Consider the following 8,933-nt stretch of genomic DNA (forward strand, 5'->3'; position numbering starts at 1 on the left):
ATGGCATTCAAACTTGCAAGCGGAGAGTAGAGGTGAGATGTTCGCGGAGCAAATAGGAGAAACGGCGTTCTGCACAATAAACGGAGACGCCCCCACTCGTATGGTAGGAAGTTGTCACAGTTCGCCAGATATATCAATCGTGAGCGGAGGACTAGTAAACTGCGTCAACTGGCAGCCGATGTTAACATTGGCATCCGACCACCTGCCAATACTTATCTCGATCGAGCGTACCGACCAACTTCATCGTCTCTGATAAACGCACTTTCATAAACTTTAAAAAGGAAAGTGGGATGAATATAAATCCTTTACAGACAGGCGCTTTGCTGCCCTCCCTAACCCGACTGATGCTCTCCAAGGTGAACGCGCTTTCCGCAAGGTCATTGAATCCGCCGCGGCTCGCTTTATTTCCGCCGGAATAATTCCCGAAATTCGGCCTCACTTTCCGGCGGAGGCCGCAAATTTAGCGAGAGAACGTGACCTTATAAGAGAGCTCGATCCCGGCGACCCCCAAATAAGGGACATAAACCAACACATCAGATGGCTTGTGGATGAACACAAGCGGGCGAAATGGGAGGAGCATCTAAGTAGCTGTAACCTCTCTGCCGTTGTGGGTAAGCTTTGGTCCACCGTAAAGTCCCTATCGAATGCGTCCAAGCACAACGACAAAATTTCCATCGACTTTGGCGATAAAGTGCTGTGGGATGCGAAAAAATGCGGTAGCGCCTTTTGCCGACAATATATAATGCAATCTACGATTGACAAAGAAGACGGAAGGCCAACGGACACGCGCACAAACATAAATTCAGCGCGTCCCCAATAACCATCATCGCCAAAGAGGGTGAGGATGCCATGGGTCAAGCTAAACCATCTAAAGCGGTGGGCCCTGACGGCATAGCCATGGCGATGCTTAAAACCTTAGGAAATGAGGGTTTTAAATATTTAGCACATGTCTTCAACCTGTCTCTTTCCACCTTTGTCATTCCCGAAAAATTGAAAATGGCCAAGGTGGTCCCGCTACTAAAGCCTGGGAAACCAGCTAACATAGGAGAGTCATATAACCCCATATCTCTCCTATCGCCAGTAGCCAAGACCCTTGAAGGCATTTTACTGCCCCATTTCAAGGTAAATTTGCCACTAGCTTCTCATCAGCATGGCTTTAGAAAACTACACAGCAGTACCACCGCGCTAAATGCCATTATCACCCAGATAAATTGCGGTTTAAATCAACAGCCCCACCATAGAGCAGTACTTGTTGCGCTAGACCTATCAAGAGGCTTTTGATACGGTCAGGGAGTGCTACGAAATCCCCAAAAAAAAAATACCCAAACACAAATTCCCCAAAGAAAACAAAATACCCAAACACATAATCCCCAGATTCAAAATCCCTAAAATCAAAATCCCAGTGCTATGATAAACATCATGACCGTGTAAAAAATAGCAATATCTCTTTACTCTTTCATTCATATTTATATATGTATAACTATATAGTTATTCACATTTTGGCAATACATATTTTTACTTATCCATATATAGGAATGCTAGTCGCTCTAATTCGAACAAGCTAACAGAAGCGTGTACTACGCAGAAAGACATCACCGTGGCGGTAGCCACGGTTATACCACACACCCGGACTTGGCGTGGCGTAGCCCAGGGTTATTTTTTATAAGCGCGGCCGAAGGCCGCCTGTGCTGAAAGTTGGTATGGATTATTAGCCTTTTTTGGTCGCGGCGATTTTAAACCTAATTTGAATTTATTTCAGACATAAAATGGGGATTTTGTGTTGGAGATTATGAGTTTGGGGATTTTGATTTTGGGGATTTCGATTTTGGGGATTTTGATTTTGGGGATTTTGATTTGTGGATTTTGTTTTGGGGATTTTGTTTTGGGGATTTTGATTTTGGGGATAACGTGGCAGACCCTACGGTCAACCATGGCACGCTACTGCAAAACCTGGAAGGGTCTACCCTTCCCCCAAATCTTAAAAGGTGGACTGCAAATTATTTGGGTGTACCGCAGGCATCGGTGCAATTTCGAAACGAAACATCTAAACCAAGGAGAGTTAAACAAGGGGTGCCACAGGGTGGTGTCCTATCCCCACTTTTGTTTAACTTCTAAATATCAAAGCTACCTTCGCCAACGGAAGGAGTTACTATCGTTTCCTACGTCGATGAATGCACAATAATGGCCACAGGCCCAGGCCCACAGATCGATGAGCTGTGTTACAAAATAAACGGCTACCTCCCTGATCTCTCCAGTTTCTTAACCTCGCGAAACCTGACATTATCACCGACTAAATCATCGGATCTTATTTACAACATGTACGGCCCAAACGTCGACCGTTTTGAACGTCCACGTTAATGGCACAACGCTACCGATTGTCCTACGCCCCAAAATCTTGGGTGTGACGTTTGATCAGGATCTACACTTTGGTGAGCAGGCAGCCGCATTTGTACCGAAAATCTAGAGCCGTAATAAAATCCCCAAATCCCTTGCTGGCAGTACTTGGAGAAAAGACAAAGAAACGCTCATTACCACTTACAAAGCAATTGGCCAGCCGATTGCATGCTACGTGTCCCGATATGCTCGCCAAGCCTAAAGATTACCCACTGGAAGAAGCTACAGGCCTGCCAAAATACTGCCCTCAGAACCGCCACGGGTTGTCTCCTTATTTCCCCAGAACACCATCTACATAGTGAGGTGAGAATACTCCCAATAAGGGAAAGAAATGAAATGCTAACCAAACAGTTTCTGTTGAATACCCAGTAACCTGGGCATCCCAACAGACATCTGATTGATGAGCCAACACCGCCCAGGGGCTTAAGGAGTCATGTTGTTGTTGTTGTTGTAGCGATAAGGTTGCTCCCCGAAGGCTTTGGGGGGTGTTATCGATGTGATGGTCCTTTGCCGGATACAAATCCGGTACGCTCCGGTACCATAACACCATTAAGGTACTAGCTCGACCATTTCGGGAACGATTTATGTGGCCACAATAAACCTTCAGGCCATTCCCTCCCTCCCTACCCCCAAGTTCCATGAGAAGCTTGGGGTCGCCAGAACCTCGTCTGTTAGTGAAACAGGATTCGCCGAGGATAGGTGAGGTTGACAATTGGTCTTGGAGAAGCTATATATTGCGCTGGCAACCTGAAAGGTTGCGCTACACAGCCCCTTGAATCTGGTATTTTAGTCGCCTCTTACGACAGGCATACCTACCGCGGGTATATTCTGATCCCCTAACCTGCTGGGGTCTTAAGGAGTCATCTCCGAAAGCATTATGAATATAAATAAATAAACAAATACGGCACCTTAGAACACAGCCGTATGAAGCCAAAAAACATAAGCAGGTCCTTGGTGAAATCCATAAACAGGCGTCGGACATCTATGCCAGGAATTGCCCCGTGAATCCAGTACTCAAAGAGTAATACCCTATCCTTGCGGAGAGAAACGCACACTCCCCAGGGAAACCCGAGTCACTCTAGCCTAAATTCGATCTGGATACTGTAACAGGTTAAACTCTTACCTCTCCAGAATCAACCCCGGCATCCAAAATGTATGCCGTGCTTGCAACGTGTCCCCACATGACACCAACCATCTCTTCAATTTTAATGTGGAACCAACGCCTCTAACATCTCTCTCATTATGGTCCACCCCTATTGAAATCTGCTGACGCATAAGACCTAAAAAGTGTTACATCCTGATGTTACACTGATGACAATTTGTGATTGGTCAGACCTATTGGATGAGGGAAGCCCTGCTACAACAACAAAAACATCACAAATTGTCATCAATGTCCTCTAACGGGAGGATGTAACACTTTTTAGGTCTTATGCGTCAGTGGATTTAAACAAGCGGATTTAAACTGCCTAGTTACTTTGTGCAACGTAAATTCAATGCCGCTTAATCTCAAAAAATGCAAGGTCGACTGCTAATACGCTACCAAAAATATCGAGGTGTCAAAAGACGCGTCTTAACCTCGACAACAATAATCCGAAGGCGGAAAAGAAAAATTGTATCTTTGTCCGGAGATATTTGCAGTTGAAGCTGGCGATTTTCATGTGGTTGTTCAAAAATTGTGAACATAAGCGTTTGGCGCGGATAAAGTTTTGGTCTCCAAACCGGTGTTGGACCCACCCAGGGTAATTTTTTAAACGCGCGGCTGAAGGACGCCAATGCAGCAAGGTGTTCTGCGCAAAAAAACTGTGGGTTTTTGTTGTTGTAAGTGTTTGCGCGGTTATAGTGTTGGTCTCCAAGGCGGTGTTGGACGCGCCCAACAGGCCGCCAATGCAGAAAGGTGTTCTGCGAGAAAATACGGTAGTAGTGCAGTTTAGGGGCCAAGATTTTCGAGTGAGGTATCAAATGACGCGTATTAATCTCGAGAACAATAATCCAAAGGCGGAAAAGAAAATTTTTATCTCTGTCCGGAGATATTTGCAGTTGAAGTTGGCGATTTTCATGTGGTTGTTGTTGTATTGTACCCACAAAAAAAAATTGTGCATCACCGTGGCCGTAGCCGGACTTGGCATGGCGTAGCTCAGGGTTATTTTTTATAAGCGCGGCCGAAGGCCGCTAACGCAAAAAGGTGTTCTGCGCAAAAATACTATGGCTGACACCCCCGGTTTCGGAAGTACCCGCGGGTCTTTTTTCGGTTTTTCGTTAATATCTTTTGAACGGGTAAAAAAAGTTAACTTCCGCTTTCGGATTCTTGATCTAGACGTGAATACGCGTCTTTTGATACCTCACTCAAAAAAACGCCCAATTTTAGGGTGGGGCCCCTAAACTGCCCAATTACCAAAAATACTATGGATCCCACCCCGATTTCTAGAGCGCCGGGCTAATGTTGCGGTTTTTTGGAAATATCTTTTCACAATTTTGGTAATAGTCTAGTTGAGGGGTCGACTGCTAATACGCTACCAAAAATATCGAGGGAGGTGTCAAACGACGCGTATTAATCTCGAGAACAATAATCCGATGGCGGAAAAGAAAAATTGTCTCTATATCCGGAGATATTTGCAGTTGACAACCCCATGAAAATCGCCAACTTCAACTGCAAATATCTCCGGACAGAGATAAAAATTTTCTTTTCCACCTTCGGATTATTGTTCTCGAGATTAACACGCGTCTTTCGACACCTCCCTCGATATTTGGACACGTATTAGCAGTGTCATGCTGTCGTAAAGAATTACCGATAAAAGCATGGGAATAAGCTATACCTTACCTGCAAAACGCAGAATAAATGATGGTAAAATTTTTTATCTGGCTATTGAAAGGAGCAACTCACGCTGCAACACAGTCCAATCCCTCTATAAAAGATTTTAACAGTACCCGAAAGGGAAATATTCTAAAAGATATTTGCATTAATTAAAAAACAGTCTTGAACTAGTAGAAGTGCTTGCTTAATTATAAACTCACCTAATTATATATGTAGATATTGTTAGCAATATGTATGATGTATACAAAAAGCCTTATTACACACCACCTGAAATGATAGGTATTAATATTAAAAATCGTATAGACACGTAAAATTTTAATTTTCTCCATTTACTAATTAAAAACATTCTGCTAAAGAAAGGTAACATATAATAATGATTTATCAATACCTTTTAGTTAATATTGTGCATTAGACATAACAAAGTTGACTGTCACCTTTCTCAGAAATCGATATTTTACAACATGTGATCGTAATTCAATATTCCTCACGTTCCAATGAACAGGGACCCAGATATCGATAAAAATTTAACATAAAAATGCAACAACAAATTGATCCATATATGCAGTCATCCAATGAGTTTTACATCTCCGGCTCAAGCACAATTCTCACGGGAATGCTCTGGATCATTGAGAGACTTAGGCAAGGTGCACACGAGGCTACGCGTCATAGACGCTGCAGGCGAAATTTGTACGCTTTGATGCCGAACACATGTATTTGAATGGAGAGCTGCATACGAGGCGTCAGCTGCATGAAAGCGACAAAGCATGAAATATTCGTGTAGCTAAGCGTACAGCAATGTTGGTCGCTGAGCGTACGTACGCTTGAAAAAAAGGAAGAACAAGATGTTTGTGTACATTTTTTTGTATGCAAATTTGTGTAATTAGTTAAAATATGTTACTTTAGTTAATAAAAGTGCGTGAAAGGTATATTACCAAAGCGAAAAATGGTACCAAACACCACAACAGCTTGGTTAGACATTGTTGAAGCGTTTAAAAGGCTAAAAAGTGTTGGAAACTAGAAATCACCCTTTTTCTAGTCGGCGGTGGGTTAAAATTGCCTTTCATAATTTATAAAGGCACGGGGATGCAAACAACGTTTAATACCTATTTTCCTTTTGTTTCGGGGACGGATATAGCTGAAGAAATACAATTTTTTTATTTTTTTCAATAATTGTTTGCTTTTTGTAGCGACGCTCGAAAGTAGCTTCATGTGCAGATCTTGAGGCGTAGAGAAATTGTAGCTATATGTAGCTATATGATATTTTATGTAGCTACAATTCCTCTACGCTTCAAGATCTGCATACGTAGCTACTTACAAGCGTCGCTACAAAAATTTATTTATGCTGTATAATTGCCCTTATACAAAAGTTGATTTTGTATAAAATTAAAACCAAAAGTTTTCACCACCGCGCATAAGAGAAAAAAAAAGAATTTGCAATTCAAAACGGATTTCAATAACAATTTTTGTTTGTATCGGTCAACATAAACATGTCCAGCGACGAAGAATTGGTATTGCTAAATTTTCTTCGTCGCAGAAATTAAAAGAAAGCAAAGAGAAAATATTGGGCACATCCATATATTCAGATAAATGTTAATTGTAGACTGTTTGTATTTGCAAAGGAGTTGTCTCAGGATGATACAAAGTTCCGGATATTTTATCGCATGTCAAAAGCTACATTCAAGGATTTGGTTATGCTCGTTGGTGCTTACATACAGAAAGAAAACACCAATATGCGTGAAAGTGTCCCTCCTGAAGAACGGCTTATGGTAACATTAAGGTATGTGTATAACATTGTTTCATTCAATGTACGAGATTCAATTGTGTAGGGCCTCATTTTCGGAAAAGGTTCAGTAACGTTATTGTTGTTGTAGTAGTAATTTTTCGCCCCACCTAATAGCTGCGACCGATCACAAATTGCCATCAATATCCTCTAACGGGAGTCCAAGTAAACTTGCTGTTTCGACAGGGGTGGACCATAATTAAAGGGGTGTTAGAGGCGTTGGTTCCACATTACAATTAAAGAGATGGTTGGTGTCATGTGGGGACACATTGCAAGCGGGGCATACATTTTATATGTCGGGGTTGATTCTGGATATGTAAGAGTTTAACCTGTTACAGTATCCAGATCGAAGTTGAGCTAGAGTGAAGCGCGTTTCCCTAGGCAGAGTGCGTTTCTCCTGTTGTTGTGTTAACAGTGGTCGTTTCTCTTCTGCTAGTTTTGGGTATTGTTCTTTAAGTACTGGATTCACCGGGCAATTAATGGCATAGAGGTCCGACTCTTTGTGAATTTCACTGAGGACCTGTTTGTTTTTTTTAGCTTTATATGGCTGTGTCCTCAGGTACCTTATTTCCTCATAATGCTTACGGAGATGACCTCTTAAGCCCTGGGCGGTGTAGCCTCATCAATCAGATGTCTGTTGGGATGTCCAGGTTTCTGGGTATTTAACAGAAACTGTTTCGTTATCATTTAATTTCTCTCCCTAATGGGGAGTATTCTCGCCTCATTATGTAGATGGTGTTCTGGGGACGTAAGACGACAGTCCGTAGCGGTTCTAAGGGCGGTATTTTGGCAGGCCTGTAAATTCTTCCAGTGAGTAGCCTTTAGGCTTGGCCACCATAACGAGGACGCGTAGAATGCAATCGGCCGACCAATTACTTTGTAAGTGGTAATGAGCGTTTCTTTATCTTTACCCCAAGTGCTGACGGCAAGAGGTTTGAGGATTTTATTACGCCTCTGGATTTTCGGTACAATTGCGGTTGCATGCTCTCCAAGTTAAACAAAATAGGGAATAGGACACCACCCTGTTCCACACCTTGTTTAATTCCTCTTGGTTTGGATGTTGCATTCCTGAATTGCACCGATGCTAGCCGACCAGACAGATAATTTGCGGTCCACCTTTTAAGACTTAGAGGAAGGGGTGACCCTTCCAGGTCTTGCAGTAACGTGCCATAGTTGACCGTATCAAAAGCTTATGACAGGTCTAACGCAATGAGTACTGTCCGATGATGAGGGTTTTGATTTAATCCGCAATTTATTTGAGTACTAATGGCATTTAACGCGGTGGATGTGCTGTGTAGTTTTCTGAAGCCATGCTGATGATTGGCTAGTTGCAAATTTGCTTCGAAGTAGGGGAGAAAAATGGTTTCAAGCGCCTTGGCTACTGGCGACAGGAGAGATATCGGGCGATATGACTCTCCTATGTTAGCTGGTTTCGCTGGATTTAGTAGCGGGCCATTAGCCTAGGCCATTTAAACTGCTGCGTAGAGATGCGACACAAAATCGCTTGCAGCACCTGGGGGAAAGTACAAAGCGACACCTTTGACGATGTAGAACGCAATTGGCCGACCGATCTTTTTTGTGAGCCACCAGTATGGTCTTCCGATCTACATAACCTCCACTGGATACAGTTGCAGGCCTACCATAATTCTACACTCATAACTGCTATGGAATGCTTGGTTATGACATCTGAATAACACGAACTCCTCCTTGTTGAAAATCGAAATGATATGCTAAACAAGCTGCTTCTGAAATTTTCTAAGCCGGGATTTCCCGACCGAAAACCGTTTTATCCAGATAAATACGCGCTGGCCCGCAAAGGTTTCTAAACACAGTTGGCTTAAACCGCATTTCCAAACGTTGCAGATAAGTACGCACATTTCCAGGGCCCGATACCATCTCGCCTTTCATAATCTGGTTAAAATACTTTCAATAGTGCTTAGTCCCTCC

General features: G+C 42.9%; 1 protein-coding gene across 5 annotated transcripts in view; it reads right to left on the minus strand.

Annotated features, from left to right (window-relative positions):
• Nucleotides 1-5,738, minus strand: part of CkIIalpha (casein kinase II subunit alpha) — a 311,099-nt gene extending 305,361 nt beyond the window's left edge. The window contains exons 1-3 of one of the 5 annotated variants that reach the window (XM_067760202.1): nt 5,595-5,738; nt 5,407-5,473; nt 5,276-5,335 (exon numbers count right to left, since the gene is read on the minus strand). The gene's annotated coding sequence lies outside the window, so the exon portion shown is untranslated. Of the gene's footprint in view, nt 1-5,212; nt 5,336-5,406; nt 5,474-5,539; nt 5,560-5,594 lie in introns of those variants that run through there. The other 4 variants (XM_067760199.1, XM_067760197.1, XM_067760198.1 and 1 more) reach the window with 4 other exon arrangements.
• Between the last annotated feature and the right edge of the window lie 3,195 nt (nt 5,739-8,933).

The sequence above is a fragment of the Eurosta solidaginis genome, chromosome 1 (genome assembly GCF_040869045.1).
Source record: "Eurosta solidaginis isolate ZX-2024a chromosome 1, ASM4086904v1, whole genome shotgun sequence".
NCBI classification, from domain to species: domain Eukaryota; kingdom Metazoa; phylum Arthropoda; class Insecta; order Diptera; family Tephritidae; genus Eurosta; species Eurosta solidaginis.